This window comes from Hyla sarda, chromosome 7 (genome assembly GCF_029499605.1).
Source record: "Hyla sarda isolate aHylSar1 chromosome 7, aHylSar1.hap1, whole genome shotgun sequence".
NCBI classification, from domain to species: domain Eukaryota; kingdom Metazoa; phylum Chordata; class Amphibia; order Anura; family Hylidae; genus Hyla; species Hyla sarda.
Window position 1 is genome coordinate 79,440,889 of NC_079195.1, and position 24,225 is coordinate 79,465,113.

The 24,225-nt window shown below is 43.5% G+C and overlaps 1 long non-coding RNA gene across 1 annotated transcript in view; it reads left to right on the forward strand.

Annotated features, from left to right (window-relative positions):
* Window positions 1–8,759, forward strand: part of LOC130282168 (uncharacterized) — a 31,063-nt gene extending 22,304 nt beyond the window's left edge. Inside the window, exon 2 of the long non-coding RNA XR_008846262.1 lies at window positions 8,648–8,759. This is a non-coding gene — a long non-coding RNA (uncharacterized LOC130282168). The remainder of the gene's footprint in view (window positions 1–8,647) is intronic.
* The last annotated feature ends 15,466 nt before the right edge of the window (window positions 8,760–24,225 follow it).

The following is a 24,225-nucleotide window of genomic DNA, read 5'->3' on the forward strand; positions in this document are numbered from 1 at the left end:
TTTGTTTTTGAGGTTTTTTTTTTTAGCTTTTTCACCACATCTAAATAATTCAATAACTAAATAGTAGTCATGGCTCAGAATATTTAATTATTTATAAAAAAAAAAAAACGCATTGGGTCCCCCCTATTTTCATTCTCAGCCAAATACCAACCAAACAGTAACAGCCTGACGTTACCAGGGTGGGCGAGGACCATTGTTACTGGCCCTCCCCAGCCTAAATAACACCAGACTGTTACCGCCTAGGCCCAGGAGCGCCATTTTTGACACTCCGGGCCTGTTGGTACCGGCTCTTCCCGGCACCCCTGTGGCGTTGGGTACCGGGGTAATAATTGGGGGTTAGCGCTAGCTGTTTTTGTGGATAACGCTAAGCCCAGCTTAGTAATGGACTCCGTCTATAAAACAGCTTCCACTACTAAGGCTGTCTAGTAAAGTAAGAAAAAAACACAACAGGTTTTAAAAAAATTTATTACAAAAAACACTCCCCCACAAGCCCTCGTTAACCATTTTATTAAAATCAAACAAAGAAAAACGCTGGTCATCGAAGTAGTCCAACGAGTCCACAGGATACACGGATCTGAAATGAGAAGAAAAAAAAAAGGGTTAGTACATTTATTATCACCTGCTCACACATCTCCCGCCCCGCACGACTACAACTGCCAGCATGCCCTTACAGTAAGGACATGCTGGGAGTTGTAGTTGTGTGGTGCAGGAGATGTGTGGGCAAGTGACAAGCTTGTCCCCTGCCCCCAGCTGCAGGACTACAACTCCGCCCTTACAGTAAGTTGGGGCGGAGGCCGGGCACAGTGTTTACCAACCTGGGAGTTGTAGTTTTGCAACATCCGGAGGCACCCTGGTTGGGAAACACTGTTTTAGGCCAGTGTTTTCCCAACCAGGGTGCCTCCAGATGTTGCAAAATTACAACTCCCAGCATGCCTGGACAGCCAAAGGCTGTCCAGGCATGCTGGGAGTTGTAGTCTTGCAACATCTGGAGGCACCCTGGTTGGGAAACACTGTTTTAGGGCTTGGGCAACTTACCGGCTTCCGTAGGATCCAGCGCCGCACGACATTGCTGCGCGACAGTGCCGCCCGATGATCTCCGTCACCGATCGTCGCTGGTACCTCGGAAGGGTAAGTGAACGTCTTTGCCGGTCCCCTTCAGCTGTTTAGTTTTGAAACAGCTGGAGAACTACAGTTTACAGACCACAAACCAGTGGTCTGCAAACCGTGGCCCTCCAGCTGTTGCAAAACTACAACTCCCAGCATGCCTGGACAGCCAAAGGCTGTACAGGCATGCTGGGAGTTGTAGTCTTGCAACATCTGGAGGCACCCTGGTTGGGAAACACTGTTTTAGACCAGTGTTTCCCAACCAGGGTGCCTCCAGATGTTGCAAAACTACAACTCCCAGCATGCCTGGACAGCAAAAGGGTGTCCAGGCATGCTGGGAGTTGTATTCTTGCAACATCTGGAGGCACCCTGGTTGGGAAACACTGTCTTAGGGTTTGGGCAACTTACCGGCTTCCGTAGGATCCAGCGCCGCACGACATTGCCGCACGACAGTGCCGCGCGACAGTGCCGCCCGACGATCTCCGTCACCGATCGTCGCTGGAGCCTCGGAAGGGTAAGTGAATGTCTTCGCCGGTCCCCTTCAGCTGTTTAGTTTTGCAACAGCTGGAGGACTACAGTTTACAGACCACAAACCAGTGGTCTGCAAACCGTGGCCCTCCAGCTGTTGCAAAACTACAACACCCAGCATGCCCTGACAGCCAAAGCCTTTGGCTCTCAGGGCAGGAGCCCGGGCTGACATTACAGTGCAGCCGCCCGGGCTCCTCATACGGCCTCCCTGCTACCCTCACTTATGGGGACACTGATATCCCCCCCTTGTCTCCCACCCGCGCCGCTCAGCTCCCGCTGCTACAAGACTACAACTCCCAGCATGTCCTCACTGTAAGGCCATGCTGGGACTTGTAGTCTTGCAACAGCAGACAGATGGGAGTTGTGTGGCGCTGGCAGGTGAGAGGGGTGGGATGTAAATCACTGCAGTGTCCCGGTAGCACAGTGAGGGTAGCGGGGAGAAAGTATGTCGGAGCCCGGGCGGCAGTAGCTTTTCCTGCTCCATGTTGGAGCTGGAGTAAATCTAGTCAATTTTTACGGCCGTTGCGACAGTTTATTGCGCAACTGCGACTGTCTCAGTTAATAAATACCTGACCACTGCAAGTCAAAAATGCAAACTAGCGTAAATCAAGCGGCAAAAAAAAATTTGACTTTCTAGCTCTTGCTAGAGAAAGTCGCACGAAAAAAAGGGTAGGCGCAATTACGACAATTTTGCGCCAAAAATAGTCAGAAAAAATGACTAAACCCCTTAGTAAATGCCCCTCACTGTTTACCTTCTTTGAGGTCTGGGTATTATTGTCTCTTTTTCTAATATTTATTATTGGCACCATAGGTATAGGTGCATTACCCATTTGTCCTCGATTGGTGATATAATTGTGAGTTGCACATATTTCTTCTTCTAATTTACAAATCTGTTTAACTTTCTGGCACCAGTTGATTTAAAAATAAAAAGTTTTTCACCAGAGTACCCCTTTAACCCCTTAAGGACCAGGCGTTTTTCGTTTTTGCACTTTCGTTTTTTCCTCCTTACCTTAAAAAAATCATAACTCTTAAAATTTTGCACCTAAAAATCTGTATTATGGCGTATTTTTTGCGCCACCAATTCTACTTTGTAATGACAACTTTTGGGGGCTTCCGTTTCTACGTAGTACATTTTTTGTTAAAGATGACACCTTTTCTTTATTCTCTACTACTTTATACCCTACTTGTATAGGTCTGATTTTGTCAAACTACTGAAAAAAAAATCATAAATACATGCAGGAAAATTTATGTGTTTAAAATTGTCATTTTCTGAGCCCTATAACTTTTGTATTTTTCCATGTTCAGGTGGCTATGAGGGCTAATTTTTTGCGCCGTGATCTGAAGTTTTTGTCGGTACTATTTTTGCATTGCATTTTTGCATTTTCGATCACTTTTTATTAATCTTTTCATGATTTAAAAAGTGACCAAAAATACACTATTTTGGACTTTGGAATTTTTTTGCGCGTACACCATTGCACGTGTGGTTTATAATTCGGACATTTCCGCACGCGACGATACCACATATGTTTATTTTTATTTACACAGTTTTTTGTTTTTTTTTTATTCTTGGAAATGCCAGGTAATTTAAACTTTTATTAGGGGAAGGGATCATTGAAAGGCTTAATGATTTTTTTTTTACACTTTTCTTATGCCATATTATAGCCCCTAGGGGGGGGCTATAACATTGCATGTACTGATCTTTACCACTGATTGATGCATCTCCATAGGAATGCATCAATCAGTGTTTTCGGCGATTGAATGCTCAAGCCTGGATCTCAGGCTTGAAACATTCATTCGGCGATCGGACTGCAGGAAGGAAGGTAAGAGACTTTCCTCCTGAAGTACAGCTGTTCGGGATGCCGCGATTATACCGCGGCTATCCCAAACAGCTCCCTGAGCTAACCGGCACATTTTACTTTCACTTTTAGCCGTGCGGCTCAGCTTTGAACGTGCGGCTAAAGGGTTAATAGGGCGCGGCACCGCGATCAGTGGCGCGCGCTGTTAGCGGCGGGTCCCGGTTTCACTATGACGCCAGGCCCGCCGTGAAATGATGCGGGGTTACCGTGTAACCCCGCGTTATATCACGGGAGGGGGACTAGGTTAAGGACTTTGAATTCACTGGTCACTCCGTGGGCCCGGCTACACTGTATAGACTGTACCATCTGTCACTCAGTAAAGCTACCGTTGTCTGTAACTTAGCGTCGGAGTCATTACTGCCACCGTGCTTAGCCCAGGATAAAGCGGTATACCTGCGGGTGGTATTGAGGATAAACCACGTCCTGACGTCACAAATACAAGGGGTTAATTCCATCTGCCCCTAGGGTAATTCCATCTGCCCTGCATCACACCCCATACCACACATACATACAATATTTCGTAATATACCAACACCCATATACTGACAGCTACAACATGGATCAATATACAACAAAATCCTCCATATGCAGCCCCCATATAGTAATTATTACAACATGGATCCATATATAGCAATATCCCCCATTTACAATAGCAACCCCCATAAAGTGACAATATATCAATATACAGCAATATACAGCTTCGAGTAGCTTGTGAGGCTCACTGCTATCAGCTTGGCATAGTGTCTTAAATTGGTGGGCATTGGGAGGTCCCTATTTTTAGATTCACGGTTAGTCCAAGAGGTTTTAAGTAGAGATGAGAAAACTATTGAAAAGTTTGGTTTTCTGGGCTCACAAACTTCTGGAAAATGTTCAGTTGGCGTCTAACTAATTCTTTGCAAATCTGCAATAAAAATAAGCCTCAAAACGTGTATAACAATGACAAAGAGCTCTAAAGCCATGTACAACACTGCTAGGAATGTATTGAAGTAGTTTAGTTAAAGTGGTTTTAAGGCTCAGTTTATGTCAAAGTTATGGCGACATGCGGTGTACCATGGTAACCAACAGCTTGTTTAAAAACACACTGCACTAGCGGATTTTATATGCTTTGTAACAATAAAATAAAGCGGCATAAAGTATCCCTGTTTTTTGGCAGATGCCTGCTGGTGTTAAAATGCACACAGAGGTATCGGAAGACACAATGGGGGTTATTTATCAATAATGGTCTTGGCTAGATCATTTTGTTGTCTAGATGTGTTTTTTGGCGGTGCTGCTCCAAATTTCCCATAGTGTCGCAGTGACCATGATAAATTTCACGGAGATCTGCACCTAGATTATTTTCGCCTGCTGCTTTCAGATCATGTCTACCCTGCTTCTGAGGAGCTTGTTTGCCTGTGTGTTTGGCTTTATTTGTTTTAGTTTTCATTTTAAGGCAAATTAATGTCTAAAAGAAGGTCTGCAAAGAGACTATCAAATTTGAATAGTGGTTTACCTTGCCGCAGGCCAGGAGAAAGAATAAATGAATAAATTATTGTTCGAGAGACGGATGTTTTAGTTGAACAGATATATATGTATATATATATATATATATATATATATATATATATATATATATATATATATATATATATATAAACAGCAAAAAGAGATCTTGTCCACAGCACCAATTCCAAAAAAGTGAAAATTTTATTCCATAACAGGTGTCAGCGCTGCTGTTTTGACACCTGTTATGGAATAAAATTTTCACTTTTTTGGAATTGGTGCTGTGGACAAGATCTCTTTTTGCTGTTTAAATTATTCAAGGTCCTCTAACCAAGGATCCAGGATCTGCGTGCACCCCCATACGGATAATTTTTTTAAATTGGATGTGCTGTTCTTCTATCTTCTTCTATATATATATATATATATATATATATATATATATATTTTTTTTTTTTTTTTTTTTTTTTTTTTTTAACTTTCACTTTTTTTTATTTTGTTATCATCACTTTGTCGGATATTTTTTTTAAACCTGGGAAAACAAAATTGTTAGATTTTGGCCATTGGTAACAATTTTATTGTTTCTTACATCTTTACCATTCCTTACATCTGATTGTTTCATATAGACAACTGCTTTACTTTTCATTTGCACGTTTTTTTTATTTTTAACTTTATGGGGGAGATTTTGCAAACCTATCCAGAGGAAAAGTTGCTGAGTTGCCCATAGCAACCAATTAGATCTCTTCTTTCATTTCTGAAAAGGCCTATGAAAAATGAAAGAAGTTATCTGATTGGTTGCTATGGGCAACTGGGCAACTTTTCCCTCAGGACAGGTTTTGATAACTCTCCCCTATGTCTTTAAACATTCTTATTCTCTTCCTTATTCTCTCTCTCTCTCTCCCTCTCTTTCACTCTGGTTGATTATTCTTTATTTTTTGCAACCAGACAGGAGTAATAATCTTTTTAGACCTGGTCGGGAGGTGGTCTAGATTTGCAGATTTTTTCACGCCAGTTGCGGCAAAATTTGCGCAAAAAAATCAAAAACACGCAGATAGTACATTTGTGATCACTGCATCCATCACTTTAAAAAAGTGGTCTAGCAACACCAAAATGTCAAAATGACTGATTTTAGAACTTGGGGAAAAAAAACTCAAAAAAACCCCCCGCAATTAACACAAAAAGAACAAAAATTTGCAATTGTACACCAAAAAAAGCAATAGAATACAATGATAAATAACCCTCATTGGCTTTTTTTGGGAGTAGCAACAGGTTTTTAGTCTGGCAACTAAAAGGATGCAATGGATTTTTCCAAGTGTTAAAAAAATTAGCCCTTTTTTGGAGTAGCAACTGGATTGGTGTCCCAAAATAGTGAAGAAGAAATGGCCTTTGTATAAAAAGCCAAAATTTCCCCCCCTTTTTTGGGGATCATGGTTTTTGTATGTGTAGACCTTGTTCGTAATAGCGGCAACAAAAATGCAGGGCACCGCCAATTGGGCCGATGCCCAGCATTAACCCTTTAGACGCCGCAATCAAAGTTGATTGCGGCATCTAAACTGAACCGCCAGCTCAGCGAAGCTGATCGGGACTATCGCGACAGAATCGTGATATCCCGATCAGCTTACTGGACTACGGGAGGGTCCTCACCAGGCTAGAGCAGCAGAGCACCTGTAACACAGATCAATGATATGCTATGACATAGCATTGAACAGTATATGCAATCAAAAAGATTGCATGGCATAGCCACCTAAGGGGGCTAAAAAACAAGTAAAGAGTGGTAAAAAAAATAAGAGAATGAATGTGAATAAGCACCTCCCCCCTAATAAAAATGTAAATAAAAGAATTTTATTAAAAAACATGTAATTAAATTAAATGTAATTAAATTAAGTACAATGGGCGTAAATGTACATCCTGTTGACCTGGTACTTAATGCACCAGGAGGTACATTTATGTCATGTACATGACACGAGCAACAGACCCGTGCTCACAAAATGCACGGCAGGTCAGGCTGATCAATACAGATCACAGCATTTGAAAAGTTTTTAAAAAATGAAAAAAAAAAAAGGAGAAAAATAACCCTCCCTGGAAATTGTTATGCAACAATAGAGTTCTGCAATTACTAATCAGTTCTGCAATTACATGTCAGATCAGCCCACAGATAAATGCTTTATTTAGGGAAAAGCTGGGGAAAAAATAGTGCTTGCACCGTCTTTTTCTCCGACTTTTTTCTCCAGAAATAATGGCTGCTAATGCATACAATGGCATCCATCGGGATCCGGTATTTGCCGGTATGCTCCAGCAAAATTACTGCCGACAAACTGCAAAGAAAAAAAAAGGGGGAGTTTGACGGACGAATTTGCCGCAGCATGTGAAATGGGCCTTAATGCTCTGCTAGTAATGTGATAATTTTTCTGGCCTGTATCACTGCTTGCATGGATTTCTTGCACAACAACAGACTATTGCAATTACAGATAGGAGGCCTCTATGTGAGATCAGCCCACAGATTAATGCTTTGCTCAGCTTGCTGTGGAATTGTATAGATAAGAGTTTGTAAAGGCTCTTAACAGTGCTTGCTCCATCTTAACTGTCTCCAAAATGGTGGCCAGATGGAGTACACGGGCTTTATCTGTGTTAATTAGGCTGTGTACTATTGGCTTGGGTGCTTATTGACTCATAATATAGCAAAGCATTGTATTAACCTCGGGTCATGTGATAACTGAAAGGTATGCTGGGCTACCCTGATGTCATCTCACTGTTCCAGTAATTCCTCCTTTCCTGTGGATACCAAAACACCATGTGTTCCTTATCACTTGTGTAATTATTATGTCAAGCTTGCGTAGACGGCAATGTTTGAAAGTTCTGCCAGATGCAGCTACTACGAAACTGGGTTAAAACCAGGTTTGGGGGCTTGGCTCACTCATCTGTAAATTTGAGCACCGACTGCTCATCTGTATTATACACAGAAATGTGTCACACAGTTGGTCTGTGGCTATATGATATTTGTTTAATTAAAGGGGTACTCTGGTAGAAAACATTTATTTTTATCAACTGGTGCCAGAAAGTGAAACAGATTTGTAAATTACTTCTATTAAAAAATCTTTATCCTTTCAGTACTTATTAGCTGCTATTTAATACAGAGAAAGTTCTTTTCTTTTTGGATTTCTTTTTTTTCTGTCCACGCTGCTCTTTGCTGACACCTCTGTCTGTATCAGGAACTGTCCACAACAGGAGCAAATCCCCATAGCAAACACATACTGCTCTGGACAGTTCCTGATACAGACAGAGGTGTCATCAGAGAGCACTGTGGACAGAAAAAAAAGAAATCCAAAAACAAAAGAACTTTCTCTGTAATATACAGCCGCTAATAAGTACTGGAATGATAAAGATTTTTTTTATAGAAGTAATTTACAAATCTGTTTAACTTTATGGCACAAGTTGATTAAAAAAAATAAATTTCCACCGGAGTACCCCTTTAATGGCCTATCTTTAGGAAACGTCATCATGATAGGTAGGGTGCTGACACCTAACACTCCCGCTAATCAGCTGTTCAGTAGAGCTGCTACACCATGGGAGATCCAACAATATAGTAGACTTTAGTGTATTAGTTATGCCAAATTACTGTGTGAGTTTCAGACTGTGGCATCAGATATAACCAACACTGATCTCAATGGCATTTTCTTAACTAGATGGCAGAAGCAAACTCAGACAATAAAAACTACGAAGGTGTTTCGAAGACATTGAAAGATCTGAACAAGGATCTGGAAAGAATGCTAGAGCAAATGGAAAAGATATCAGGTAGGACTGGAAAAAGGAATCCATAATGAAAGCTTAAGTTTAGAATTTACAATGGTTTTGCATTATCCTATACAGTACTTTCTTTAAAAGCTCAGAGGCTTATGTTACAGGCCTCTCTTTCTTTCAGTAAATGGAAACACACTGCTCCCACCTCCACCTGCTCCACCTGTGCTCGGGCGTGATCAGCAATATCACCAATCTTCACAAGTCCAAGAACAGATAATGTCCGGCACCAGGATTGCAGTCAAACTTGGAGTACTTTATTGATGCATAATGACATGCAACAAATAACCTGGATGTGTTTTGGACCTCACAGGGTCCTTAGTCATGGCATACTAAACACTTAAACTTAACACACATATATAGTATAAGAAAAAAAAAAAAAAAAAAAAGATCACATGACCATTAGATCATCTGAAAACAGCCTGGAAAACCAGTAGAGGATCCCCACTCCAGGACCCCATTCTCAAAATGTATCTTTATGCTTTAACCTACAAATCCACCACCTGGATTTATCCTAACTATTGTACACACTTATAAGGAAATATCCAAGGCAATGTGAATAGCCTGCAAAAGAAAATGACCAGACATTATCTCTTTCTTTTAGGTGCCATGTTGATCACTAGACATGTGCACAACGGGAAAAAATTGGTTCTGTTCATTTAGTTTAGTTTAACACATTTTTTCATTTAGTTATTTTAGTTTTTTTAATGTGGTGGCCCAGTACAGGAGTTGTGCCCCCGTACCCTTGCTGCCCTGTCAGGCAGCCTCCTTACAGTGTCCCCTGTGCCCCCTTACACCTGTCCCCTTATATATATATATATTGTTTGCCATGTGTTATACTGTATAATGCATATAGAAAGTGTTATTACTTTAAGAGGTTAACATGTGGTCACCAGTTGTCATGTGAGTGTAACCCAGAAGGTATTAGTGACCATGTGACTTAAGGGTAACCTATGGGACCCCACCAGAGTCTCCCCTATAAAAGCCCTGGGAGGAGTCTCTTCTCTCTCTTTCTGCTGAGTTGCAGGGCAATCAAGGCCTAGAGTGTGTCTGGAGTTCATAGGAGGCCTCAAGTCAGTCCAGCAGCCACAATTCTACAAGTAAGCAACAACCACAGCATTGTTAGTCTCAAGTCAAGTCAGTCACAGTCATCTATTGTCAAGTCAGAGTGGCCTGCACTAAAATTGTCCAAATCTACTGCAAGTCCCAGCAAGCCCTTAAGGTCTCTGAAGTCATTGGTCACCTTCGTGGGCCAGGCTAAACTGAATAGACTGTACCATCTGTCACTCAGTAAAGCTACCGTTGTTCATAACTTGATGTTGGAGTCATTATTGCCACCGTGCGTAGCCCAGGATCCAGCGACATACCTTCGGGTGGTATTGAGGATAAACCACACCCTGGAGTCACGAATACAAGGGGTTAATTCCATCTGCCCATAGGGTAATTCCATCTGCCCTGCATCACACCCTCTAACACAGCTTTTGGCATCCCACGAACAGGATATCGGTGTGTGCCTTATGCTTAAAGTCCTCCCCCAGTCTGAACTGTGTCCAGTATTGTCAGAGAATCGCATGCAAGTAAAATTTGTGCCAGAAAGTGTATGGGACTTTGCCAGTGAAAAGTGTCTTACCCAAGGCATTTGGGAAATAGAGGGGGAGGTGAAAAAGGGACTGTTGTTTGCCATTGTGAACTGTAGAGAGTTGGTACCTGAAAGGGTTAACTTGGTCCGTGGTTTCCCACACGTGAGCGGTCGTAGCTCTGCCCCGTCAGTCCCCAGCAGTGATGCCTCTTCAGTACATCGAGGAGGAACTAAAGAGCCACCCTGTGTTGCACAGGGGAAGATTTTGCCGACCGGACCAAAACCAGAAGTCTCCTGGGCGCAGCCATATTGGAAGCTCCGGCTGCTGCGCTCGTCTCTGCTGTTATCTTTCAAGCACCCGCTGTAGCGCAGACTCTGTAGACACCAACGATTGTCAGTATTAAGTCTCCGGTGCCAGTAGCTGTCAGCATTAACCTGTTGGTGCCTGCAAGTCTGGTCGCAAGACTATCCATAATCGGGTGCCTGCATAATAGAGGGGGAGCATCCATTACAGTACCCCCAATTGTCAAGTCAAAGCAGCTGCAGCGCTTCAGAAGAGCCCCTTCATGTCCAGCAGAGAGGTCATCGCCTGCCCCAGCAGTCGGGACCCTGCAGTCAACATCAATAGTCCTGGTGTTTCATCGTCTGCACTGGTATTCATAGGGAACCCTGTCCTCCCTACCTACAATGAAGACCTGTTCACCTTGAGGGATTTCAAAGAGAGGATCCAGAGTTTTTGTCTTTTACTCTTTCCCTCCTAATCAACAGGTGCAATTGCTCACAGGACAAGTACAGGGACCAGTGTTAGAGGAAGTTTGCACCTGGCCAGCCTCCAAGAAGGCGACTGTAGAGCAGATATTTGAAGGAATGTACCAGGTATTTGAGTCACATTCTCCATCAGAGGTATGCCTCCGGCTGTGTGAAAGGCGACAAAAGCCAGGTGAGACCTAGATAACGTATGCTGTAGCCCTACAAAATGCCTTAGAGACTATCCAGATGCTAGATGGTATAACTCCTGAGCAGGGCAACAAGGTGTTAATGGACAGATTTATTGTTGGGGCTCAAAATAAGTGGGACAAAGTCCAGTTGAGAATGTTAGCGGTCCAAAACCCCAACATGTCATTCCCCGCTTTCAAGATACTGGCTATCCAAGTGATTGAGTCTGGGACTTGTACTCCCCTCACACCTGTTCAAGAGCCACTAGGGGCAGTAGCCAGGCCTATACCATCACCGTCCCCTGTCCTCGTCCCAGTGCAGCCCACTTTGCCAGTCTCGGCAGCCTTAGATCGACAGAGCATTAAGCAGGACATTGAGCAATTGACCAAGGTTGTTAAGGAGCTTGCCACCCGGTCTGCTCCACCTAACCGTGAACCACCCTAACCCAGGAAACCTGCCCCTGCTCCTGCTCCTCGCAATCCCAATTACTGTAATCCTCCACCCAATAGATATTCGGGAACTCAGAGACCTTTCTGCACCTATTGTAAAAAGCCTGGCCATTGGAAAATGCAGTGCTGGGATTTAAACGGATTCACCCTGAGGTTGAGGAACGGCCCTCAGGAAAACAATCAGCAGGTCCAACCCCCAAGCGACCTAAATCAGGACTTGCACTTTATGTCGCCTCCTGCCCCTATGTAAAAGTTATTGTAGAAGGTGTACCTTTAGAGGTGTTGATAGATACAGGGTCACAAGTGTCTACCATACCTAAAAATGTTTTCTATTAGCATCACTTGAAAGTTCTACCGGCAGAGCAGAGGTTTGTCAACTAGCAAGGTGAAACCTGAGTACAAGTTTCAAGACAGCAGGTCGGTGACCTTACAACCCAACACAGAGACTATTATCTGGTGTTGTGCACGTCCTGGAGTGAAGAATTGGGACAATCAGGCCCTATCTGACCTGCAAGAAGCCTTGTCACTGTCACCAATGGAAGAGTCCCATTGCGGTTAGTAAACCTGTCTGATTCTGCTACTGTCTTACCGAAATACACTCTGGTAGCTCAGCTGTACATCCTAGAGTCAGAGGACATTGTGACTGAGCGCCTGGTGGCCCGACAGCGTGCAGCTCAAGTGGCCGAAGGATCCAGTGTGAGCCCTCCAGAGCCCTGTTGAGCGCAACACCAGATTGTAGATGACACTACCACAAGAGACCAAGTCAATGGGATCATCATGACTTTGGACAGACTTCAATGATCCAGCACCGAATCCTCACAAGTGACAGCCCACCTATCAAGGAAAGACACTGTCCAGTCGTGCCAGGCATGTATCAGACTGTCAAGAAGATACTGGCCGACATGAAAGAGTCAGAGCCCCTGGGCAGCGCCACTTTTTCTGGTAAAGAAAAAAGACGGCACCAACCACCTCTTTGTTGACTACAGGAAAATGACCAACGTTACACATAAAGACGCTTATCCTTTGCCAAGGATTGAGAAGTCACTCACAGCCCTCGGGTCGGCTGCTTACTTCTCCACCCTGGACTTAACCAGCAGATACTAGCAGGTGCCCATGGCCGTGGAGGACCGGGAAAAGACCGCCTTTGTGACACCCATGGGACTGTTCAAGTTTAAAAGTATGCTGTTTGGGCTGTGCAATGCCCCTGCTATGTTATAGCATCTAATGGAAAGGTGCCTGGGCCATCTGAATTTTCAAAGTGTCCTATTGTACCTGGACGATGTCTTTGTGTATTCCAAATCCTACCAGGAACACCTCACCCATCTGTCCTTCCAGTCCTAATCAAGCATAGATAGAAGATTAAACCATCAAAGAGTCATTTGCTCAAATCTCAAGTCCATTATTTGGGTCATGTTGTCAGCGCAGAGGGAGTCCAGCCAAATCCTGAAAAGGTGGAAATTGTCAAGAACTGGATCAGCCCTGTTCACGGTGAAAGATGTCAGAAGCTTCCTGGGATTTGCTGGCTACTACAGCCGCTTTATCCCACACTTTGCCCAGATTACAGAACCTCACAGCTCTCCTACGGGTTACGGCGAAGGAGAATTATAATGGAAGGGCAAGAGACAGATAATAACCCATTAGCCCACCTGAACACAGTGATGGGCTTCAAGACTGGTCAATTACAGCTTCATTAACAAGTACAGATGTGGCAAGTCAAACGTCACTCCCGATGTACGAATGACCCCGGCGAAGCACCATCTGTCGAAGACGTGTGGGAAGATGTGGAGATGCCCCCATTTTATCAATGGTTTGTGAACCAGAATGTTGTGACCGCCCTGATGGACGGTGAACCCAGGTCCGAAAAGGTTAAAGCATACCCGCCAGATCCAACAAAATGTTTTTTTTATATATCACTCAGTACCTAATCCTGACCATGTACATCTAATGTCTATGTGTCTAGCACCTTTATTTATGGCCTCACTGTGCAGGTCTCTGCCTCTCCCTCGGTATGGTGTCTGCTTACATCTCCCCTAGTATTAGCAAAACTATAACTCTCAGCTTGTCCTCACTGACAGTAGCGGGACACAAGCTGACAGTGGTTTTGCATGCTTTACAACATATCAAAAGTTTTGTATCTGACAGTGCCCATTTAAAGAAGACCTGTACACCTGGAAGACCCTTCAAGTTGAAAGTCAAGTCATGGAGGATCTGTTGGGCAACCTTTTGGCGAAAAAGTTACCATCCAGTCTATGCCGGGCCCAGTGGGATTATGAGCTGAAACATCTGTGGCGACAGAGGAAGCGACTGTTTGTGCACAAAGGACTGTTGTACCGAAATTTAGTACATCACTAAATCAGTTATGTGTGAACTGACTAGATTAGACTATATGCTGTACAACTTTATACATGGTACCGCAAATTATTCTCTGAGCTGGTATTTGTCCCTGCGTCGACCTTTGGGATCTGTGCAACACCACCTCTGGAGAATCTGAAACTCTTGAGGTTTCTGGAGCTCTTGGGACTTCTGGAGTTGCAGCTGACTCTTCCTCTGCGAACTCAGGAGCTGGGATATAGACTAGTCACATGTAATAGCTAGTTAGGACTGTAGCCAGGATGTATATTATCAGTCCACAATTGTCTAATGCACATTTGTCTAATCGTTTTTCCTGTCCACTAGAGCAGTTCCCGGCGAATTTAGCATGTTCGCGTTCGCATCGCCAGGCGAACATATGTGAAGTTCGATCCGCCCCCTATACTTTAACATTGCAGTAAACTTTGACCCTGTGAGTCAGAGTCAGCAGACACATTACAGCCAATCAGCAGCAGTCCCTCCCTTCCAGACCCTCCTACCTCTTGCATGGATGCCATTTTACCCTCATTCAGCATGCTGCAGGCTTAGGAAGTGGAGGGTCAGAGAAGCTGCTCCTGCTGTATAGGGAAAGCGATAGCTAGGTTGCTGCTAGGTGGTGTATTCAGGTTCCAGTCTACTTCTAAAGCACTAGTGTAACATCTGCTTTAAGGACAGCACCCAAAAAAGCCCTTTTTAGGGCTGAAATATATCAGTCCGTGTGTTTTGCAACAGCTGGAGGCACCCTGGTTGGGACCACTGCATAAAAGGGGAACTCCGCTGGCAAGCTTTTTTTCTTTAAAGCAACTAACTACTACAGTATTCAAAGGGCTGAAATATATCAGTCCCTGTGGTTTGCAACAGCTGGAGGCACCCTGGTTGGGGACCACTGCTTAAAAGGGGAAATCCGCTGGCAAGCTTTTTTGCTCATTGTCACACTAGTGCAAATCACATTTGGTGTGACAGTTGTGCAAATTAAAAAAAAAAAACTTTTTTGGCTGTTAAATAAAATCTGTCATCACTGTCAGTTCACATTACAGTTGCCATTTCTTTTTTGCCTGCAGGGCAAATTGTGTCACCCTAGTTCAAATCACATTAGGTGTGACAGTTGTGCAAATTAAAAAAAAATACCTTTTTTGGCTGTTAAATAAAATCAGTTGTCACTGTCAGTTCACATCACAGTTGCCATTTTTTTTGCCTGCAGGGCAAATTGTGTCACCCTAGTGCAAATCACATTAGGTGTGACAGTTGTGCAAATTTAAAAAAATACCTTTTTAGGCTGTTAAATAAAATCAGTCATCACTGTCAGTTCACGTCATAGTTGCCATTTTTTTTGCCTGCAGGGCAAATTGTGTCACTCTAGTGCAGATCACATTAGGTGTGACAGTTGTGCAAATTAAAAAAACAAAAACCTTTTTTGGCTGTTAAATAAAATCAGTCGTCACTGTCAGTTCACGTCACAGTTGCCATTTTTTTTGCCTGCAGGGCAAATTGTGTCACTCTAGTGAAAATCGCATTTGGTGTGACACTTGTGCAAATTTAACCAAAAAAATTACAGGCAGAGGAAGGCCACCCCACAGGGGGCGTCGTGGTGCTGGGATTCCCTTTGGCCCTAGAATGGCCAGTGTTCAGAGGCCACGTACCCTGAGCCCCCAAAGTTCTGAGGACTTAGTTGACTGGCTATCACAAAACACCCAATCTACTACAGCTTCCGCTCAGAACCTTGACGCACCGTCCTTCTCCTCCTCTAGCTTAGCTTCGGGCACCTCTCATGCTATCACTTGCCCGCCTGCCGCCACCCCCAACACTATCACCACAGCAGCTTTACTTGATCCGTCAGAGGAGTTATTTGCACATCAGTTTGAAGACATGAGTGATGCGCAACCATTATTGCCAGAGGATGTAGTTAACAGGGATATGTCTCAGTCAGGCAGCATTACACACATGGACGTACGGTGTGATGATGATGTTGTACCCGCTGCTGCTTCCTTTCTTGAGGTGTCAGATAGCGGTGAAGGTTTTGATGATGACAATGTGTCCGTGGATGCCACGTGGGTGCACGCTAGAAGAGAAGTAGAGGGGGAAAGTTCAGATGGGGAGACAGAGAGGAAGAGGAGACGAGTTGGAAGCAGGGGGAGGTCGTCGCAAGGAGCTAGTGGCACAGTCAGACAGCATGCATCGGCATCGGGGTCAGCCAGACAGGACGCCAATCAAGGCATGCTGTTGCCACCACCAGAATGCCGTCATCGCAGAGCTCAGCAGTGTGGCATTTTTTTTGTGTGTCTGCCTCTGACAACACTGAGGCCATTTGCAACCTGTGCCAGAAGAAACTGAGTCGTGGGAAGTCCAACACCCACCTAGGCACAACTGCTTTGCGAAGGCACATGATGTCACATCACAAATGCCTATGGGATCAACATGTCAGTACAAGCAGCACACAAAGTCAAAGCCGCCATCCTCCTTCTGGTCCAGCATCTTCAGCCAGGTCAACCACTGCTGCCCTCCTTGCCCCCTCTCAACCATCCGCCTCTCCATCTCTCGCCTTGAGCAGTTCCTGCTCATCTGCCCACAGTCAGGTGTCTGTCAAGGAGATGTTTGAGGGCAAGAAGACAATGTCTCAAAGTCACCCCCTAGCCCGGCGTCTGACAGCTGGCTTGTCGGAACTGCTAGCCTGCAAGCTTTTACCATACAACCTGGTGGAGTATGAGGCCTTTTAAAAAATTTGTAGCCATTGGGACACCGCAGTGGAAGGTACCCGGACGAAATTTTTTTGCACAAAAGGCAATCCCCAACCTTTACTCCATTGTGCAAAAGGAAATTATGGTATGTCTGGCACACAGTGTAGGGGCAAGGGTCCATCTGACCACTGATACCTGGTCTGCAAAGCATGGTCAGGGCAGGTATATCACCTACACTGCGCATTGGGTAAACCTGGTGATGGCTGCCAAGCATGGAATGCGTGGCCCTGCAGAGGAGTTGGTGGCACCGCCACAACTTGCAGGCAGGCCTGCTGCCACCTCCTCTACTCCTCATACTCCATTCTCTTCCATAACCTCCTCGGCCAAGTCCTCTTCCACTGCTGCGTCTTGCTCCACATCACTGGCATCCCCCCCCCCCCCCCCAGCTCCCCAGGTGCTATTCCACATCCCGGACCCGGCAGTGTCACGCCATCTTGGGGTTGACTTGCCTCAAAGCGGAGAGTCACACCGCACCACCGCCTGCATTATAGAGTCTTCTGGACTTTACGATAATTTGAACTTGAATTTTCAAGAGTACTAACCATTACACAAAGGAATGCTTGTTGTGTGTTATTTTTTAACTTAAATTTTCTAAAGTAAAATACAGAGAGGGGAGAACTCTGTTTCTTTATATGATGAAAAATTTTATTTAGAAAATAATTTCTTTGTCTGTTTCTCCATCCTGCATTATAGAGTCTTCTGGACTCTTGGATATGCTCATGTTCTTATTTTCAGCCATGTGTACATGCCTAATTTTCTGGCCTCTGGTGCTGCACTTTTTATGCTGCTGCAATTTTTCTGGGCGCTGCTACAGCTGCGGCTGCAACAATACCAAATTTTTGAGCCATGTGTACATGCCTAATTTTTCTGGTACTCTCTGCTGACATCTCTGTCCATTGTAGCAACCGTGCATATTAGATGTATGGTAAGGGTAGCATGGTGGCTCAGAGGTTAGCACTGCTGACTTGCAGCACTGGGGCCTTGGGTTCAAATCCCACTATGTGCTGCCTAAAGGGGGGCTCTAACTATGTGCTGCCTAAAGGGGGGATCTAACTATGTGATGCCTAAAGGGGGCTCTTTGTGCTGCCTAAAGGAGGGATCTAACTATGTGATACCTAAAGGGAGGCTCTAACTATGTACTGCCTAATATGGGGGAATCTATGTGCTGTCTAAAGGGGGGATCTAACTATGTGATGCCTAAAGGGGGCTAAAGCATGTTATTCCAAACCATTTAGGAATGTTAGGTGATTTATGCCCTTTATGGATTAAAACCAGACTCTGCATCAACTATGTAATTTTCCATGGGAGTTTTGCCATGAATCCCACTCTGGCACGCCACAGTCCAGGTGTTAGTCCCCTTGAAACAACTTTTAAATCACTTCTGTGGCCAGAAAGAGTCCCTGTGGGTTTTAAAATTTGCCTGCCCATTGAAGTCAATGGCGGTTCACCGGTTCGCGAACTTTTGCGGAAGTTCACATTCGCGGTTCGCGAACCGAAAATCTTATGTTCGCAACATCACTACTTTCCACGTGTACAGGTCCGGGTCTAGATGTTCAGACCCCACTGCCCTTCTATCCCCATTTCACTGCAGGAGATGGGCTCCATATACTAACTATAGAATGCTACCCCTGCGGCAAGATGGGTGACAATCAGTGAGCTGCGGAGAGAAGCACTTTCTCCTGGCTTGTTCTAGTAATCGATGGTGGTCTGAACACTCAAACTAAAAGTGACTAAAAGTTTTTTGAAATCATAGTCAAATTTAAATGCTAAAAAATTGGCCCATGAGTGGATATCTAAAATAGAGAGTTTTGCAGGACACAGGGATGTGAGTAAATACAGTCTCTATATATTGCATTGAGAATATGCTGGCGCTCTATAAGCAATAGATAGATATTTTTTCTATATATATATTTGGAAATGTAATACCTTATTTTTTCATCAGCTAAAACTACATGGATGGTGTATGAAATGGTAGTGAAACGTAGCGATCCTGCCTTGGTTGAACATATGAGAAAACTGGATGAAAGTTTCTTGCAGTGCAAAGAAGAAATAGAGAAAAAGTGGAAAGAAATGTTAGATGAAAGCAAGAATACACAATAGAAAGAACAACAATAGTCATAAAAATATGTTTACCATTATATATGATATCTTCAGTGAGAAGTTTACTTTTAATAAAGCATAATGCAAGTCTGTGAGTTACATTTATTTCTGCAGGAGACACTGTACATTATTTTATGCCTGCTCTTCCTTAAAGGGGTACTCCGCCGCTAGGCATCTTATCCCCTATCTAAAGGGGGGGTCTCGTCATTGGGACGCCCGTGGTCTCCACACAGCACTCGGCTTTCTGAACGAGCCCTGGGTTCCGGCAGCAGTGGTCGTGACATCCCACCTTGCCTCCTTGTGACATCAAGTCACACCCGCCTCCGTGCATGTCCATTCCTTTGGATAAGGGGGGAGATTTATCAAAACCTGTCCAGAGGAAAAGTTGCAGAGTTGCCCATAGCAACCAATCAGATCGCTCCTTTCATTTTGAAAAGGCCTCAGAAAAATGAAAGAAGCGATCTGATTGGTTGCTATGGGCAACTCAGCAACTTTTTCTCTGGACAGGTTTTGAAAAATCTCCCTCAAGATGCCTAGCGACGGAGTACCCCTGGAAATTAGTGCCCATGGGAATAACTACCAGAACTATCAATATCAAGTATAGCAGCTGCTATGGAGCCCAACAAGTAGCTTCTTTTTTGTGACCACAATTCAAACGCAAAAATCTTATTTTCATTAGTTCATTTTTAGCAACTTTAGTAACATTATTACTTTTGTCAGATTTACATTATTTAAGGAAGCATTGAGGGGAGTTTGTCTTTATTGGAAGGTTACCAACAATTTTGTCTATATAACAAAACAGGTATCAAGACGGATTAATATGCACCTAGGGCGTTCATTCACTCTGTCTGCTGAGGGCTCTATAAACTTCAAACAAGTAATTCAGCCAACACAATATTGCTGCAAAATTTCGTATTACTTTATCTGTGATTCAAATCAACAATGATACAGAAGTCATATTCACCCAGGTGCTGTCTAGGTGTTGGTACGAAATTTAGCAGTAATCTTGAGTTGGCTGAATCATTTGACTTTTTCCTATACGGAGCAACAATTTTATCCACATCTGTATTTATTCATTAACTCCGAGGAACTGCTGTAAGGCCCCAAGTAGACCCATTTTGGTGACAGTATTGTTTTTGTCTCCATCAACATATAAGAACAATGGAGTCATTTGATTAGGAAAATTAAAAAATTTATTTTATTAAATACTAATTAAAACATGTACAACAGGAAAGAAACACACACAGGGGGAACAATGACTACAAGAGGCGTCACTGCTGCCGCACTTGTGAACATGATAGTAAGCAAGATTACAAAGGTAAGTGTACAAACGTGGTCATACAGATTAGAATCTCGGCAAAAAGAAAGTACATAAGTGCAAAAGTGCATAAGTAATACACAGTACAAACCTAGGTAAAGTATAAAGTGGCCAGTGCAGCATGAGCGACGCCACTGGCCACTTTATACTTTACCAAGGTTTGTACTGTATATTACTTGTGCACTTTTGCACTTATGTACTTTCTTTTGCTGAGATTCTAATCTGTATGACCATGTTTGTACACTTACCTTTGTAATCTTACTTACTATCATGTTCACAAGTGCAGCAGCAGTGAAGCCTCTTGTTGTCCTTGTTCCCCCCTGTGTGTGTTTCTTTCCTGTTGTACATGTTTTAATTAGTATTTAATAAACTTTATTTTTAAATTTTCCTAATCAAATGACTCAATTGTTCTTGTGTAGTGCATCATAACCAGGAGTTCATATAACTAGCCCTATATCTACCTAGTTCCCCTTGTTACAGTCAACAGTATACAGTATTTGTTATATCACATACACACATTTATATACAACTCTGTCTGGTAGAACTATTGAGGTAGTTTGCTATTTGTGTCTTTATCCTCCATCAACATAGCCGTACAAAAGTTTGTTCTTTGTAGGGCAAGTTATTATTTTTTTTAACTTGTTGGGGACGGAGGACATTCCTGTACGCCCTCGTCTCGCTCCCCTTCTATGACGCAGGTCATGAGCGCGGGTCATAGCGGGTCTTCCCGGTGGCTATCTGCCGCTGGGACCCGTTCTAATGCCGGACATCACCGATCGTGGTGATGTCCAGCATTAACCCCTTAGACACGGCGATCAAAGTTGATAGCTGTGTTTAAAGTGAAAGTAAAAGTATCCTGGCAGCTCAATCGAGCTGTTTGGGACCGCCGCTGTGAAATCATCCCAAACAGCTGAGGGGATGGGGGGAGGGTCCCTACCTGCCTCCTCTCTGTCTGATTGGCGATCTGCTGCTCCATGCCTGCTCAGCAGGCTGGAGCAACAGAGCACCGATAACACTGATCAATGCTACCCCTGGCACGACTCGTCCACACAGGTAGCTGGGAGGTGGTGTGGCACAGAAGGAGCTCCGGTGCACGCGGCCTAGGAGGCGGGGGCACGCACGCTTGGGCTGTGAGGACATGGAGAGGCGGAAGATGAGGGAGGTGAGTGATGGGCTGTGATTCGCATGCGCGCGCATCCCGCAATGCGAATCCCAGCCCCACCAGCAGCGGGGACATAAGCAGAGAGCGCTCATGGCCAGCTTGTCCGGCCGGAGTGCATGCGTTACAGTACCCCCCTTTGGTCTCCCCGTCTTCTTTGGAATTCAAAGAGTTCCCCATTACATGAGACTAGGGGGTTTCTGGAATGGGCAAAATCTGTAAGGAACTTGCAGGCTTCTGTCGTGGAGTCTTCTGTCTTCTAAGTTGAGCAACTGGCAAGGAAGAATGTCCCCAATTCAAGACTTTACGTCTTAGTTTAACAGGCACAGAAGATATCACAGGAGGAACAAGACAGTGATCTTGGCAATATTGTCCCCAACAAGGGATTTCACCACATTTCCAGTCAAGTTGTGGAGAATGACGTTGAAGCCAAGGAAGACCAAGAAGAAGCTCCGAAGTACAATGTGGTAGCACACAGAACTCAATTTTTTCCTTATGCAAATATCCTACTTGCATGACGAGGGGTTCAGTTCGGAATTGTACCTTACAGTTTTAATTTTGTCCATTAACAGAAAAGTTGTAGAAGGGCTTGGCAAGACAAGACACTGGAAGACGGTGTTTATGGACCTGGGAGGCACCACTGAAGTTACCAACGGAACTGGAGTCCAAAAGAGCAGAAGCAATGAAAGACGTCTTGGCAGAGAAAAATATTTGAACCAGGGTGGTCAAGCGAGGAGAAGTAATATTAACATCTAGGGAAGCCACTCCTACTGGTCCAAGTTGAGAGTGTTCTCCCAGACGCAGAGGACATATAGAACAGTGTTTGAGAAAGTGCTCCGGACTGGCACAATATAAGCACAAATTCTCATTGCGTCGATGGCCTTTTTCCTGCTGCGTTAAGTGAAAACGGTCCACTTCTATAGCCTCTTTGGCAAGAGGCAAAGTAGAGAGTAGGGGTGGATGTTGGAACACAGGGGCCAGAAGAGATAAACGCTGTGTTCAGGTTCTTCTTCCGAAGGAAGTTTCTCCTGCCTCTCGGCAAAATGCACATCAATTTAAGTGGCTAAATGGATAAGTTCGCTCAGATTAGCCGGAGAATCTCGTACAGCGAGAGCATCCTTGATTCTAGAGGAAAGTCCTTTTTTAAAGGTAGCACACAAGGCCTCATCGTTCCAAGAAAGTTCAAAGGCAAGAGTGCAGAACTGAACCGTGTAATCGCCAACGAAGGAGTTCCCTTGGCACGCGGAGTGTCCGGCGTGTCCGGCCGGAGCGCAGGCATTACATTATTGCATGCGTAAATGTCCAAACTATAAAAATATAATGTTAATTAAACCGCACGGTCAATGGCATTCACGAAAAAATAATTACAAAGTCCAAATTTGCATATTTTTGGTCACTTTGCATATCCTAAAAAAATGTATAAAAACCAATCAAAAAGTCCCAATACCAATAAAAACTTCAGACCATGGCACAAAAAGTTAGCCCTTATACCGCCCCGTATATGGAAAAAAAAATTATAGGGGTCAAAAGAAGACAATTTGAAACATTCTCATTTTCGTACAAAAAGTTATAATTTTTTAAAACAAGTAAAGCAAAATCGGAACTACAGAATAAATATAAGGTGTCAATTTTACCGAAAAGTGCAGTGCATAGAATTGGAAGCCCCCAAAATTACAAAATGGTGCTTTTTTTTCAATTTTGCCTCACAAATATTTTTCTGGTTTCGCTGTAGATTTGGTGGTGAAATGATTGACAGTATTACAAAGTACAATTGGTGGCACACAAAACAAGCCCTCGTATGGGTCTGTAAGTGGAGAATTGAAAGCGTTATGATTTTTAGAAGGAGATATGGAAAAAGTGCAAAAATGAAAAATGGCTCCGTCATTTGTTGCAATAAGAAATTATTTTCTGGGTCTAATGGGAAGGAGCTAAAACATGCGGTCTGAAGAATTCGAACCTGAGAAAACTGGAGCAGTATGTTATTAGGAGTGGGCCAAGATATCTTGAGACAAGTGCACAAGTTTGATTTAGAGTTACAGAAATCACTGGATTGTAGTGATTGCCTGTAGTGATTGCCAAAATATGAAGTTCAAGGAACCATCATTTTTGTCCGGGCCAGTTTCCTTATTTTTCTAATTTACATTACCGTAGTTAACTTTCAGTAACTATTTAATTCATTAGAACTAAGAACATTGTCACTTTTACATTATCTCAGGAAACATTTTCTTTTTCGTTCTTTTTTTTTTTCCCTGTCTTTATTGTAAGGGTACTAACAATTTAGTCTTGTAGTATAGTCTATGGGGGAGATTTAAAATGTGGTGTCTATTGTAGACAAAAGTTGTGCATTCCTTTGATACATTTTGTGCAAATATAGTAATGCGCCCAAAAAAAAAATGCGGCAAAAAAAAACTATTTCCGCGCAAAAAGTTTCGACTACATTTTCAAAGAGCTTTGTGCCGCGGTTTACACTGTTCACATCAGTTTTTAAAAGTGGGCGTGTCCATGTATATCGTCTGTTTTACATGATATTTTCAAAGGGGTGAGAGTCCAGTTTACATCAAAAATATCACACCAGCTTTTTGATGTAGAAATCACAGAAATGGTTGTAGTTTTATTGTTTTTGTTTTCTTCTCATTTTAGACACGTGAATGTGGAGGACTACGTCAGATTTGGCAGATTGCAATGATGAACAGTGTTTTTAAATGTCAATAAAACGGTTAATGAGGGCTTGTGGGGGAGTGTTTTTTTTAAATAAAACATTTTTTTCAATGTGTTGTGTTTTTTATAATTGAATTTTCAGGCTAAGTAGTGGAAGCCATCTTATAGACAGAATTCATTACT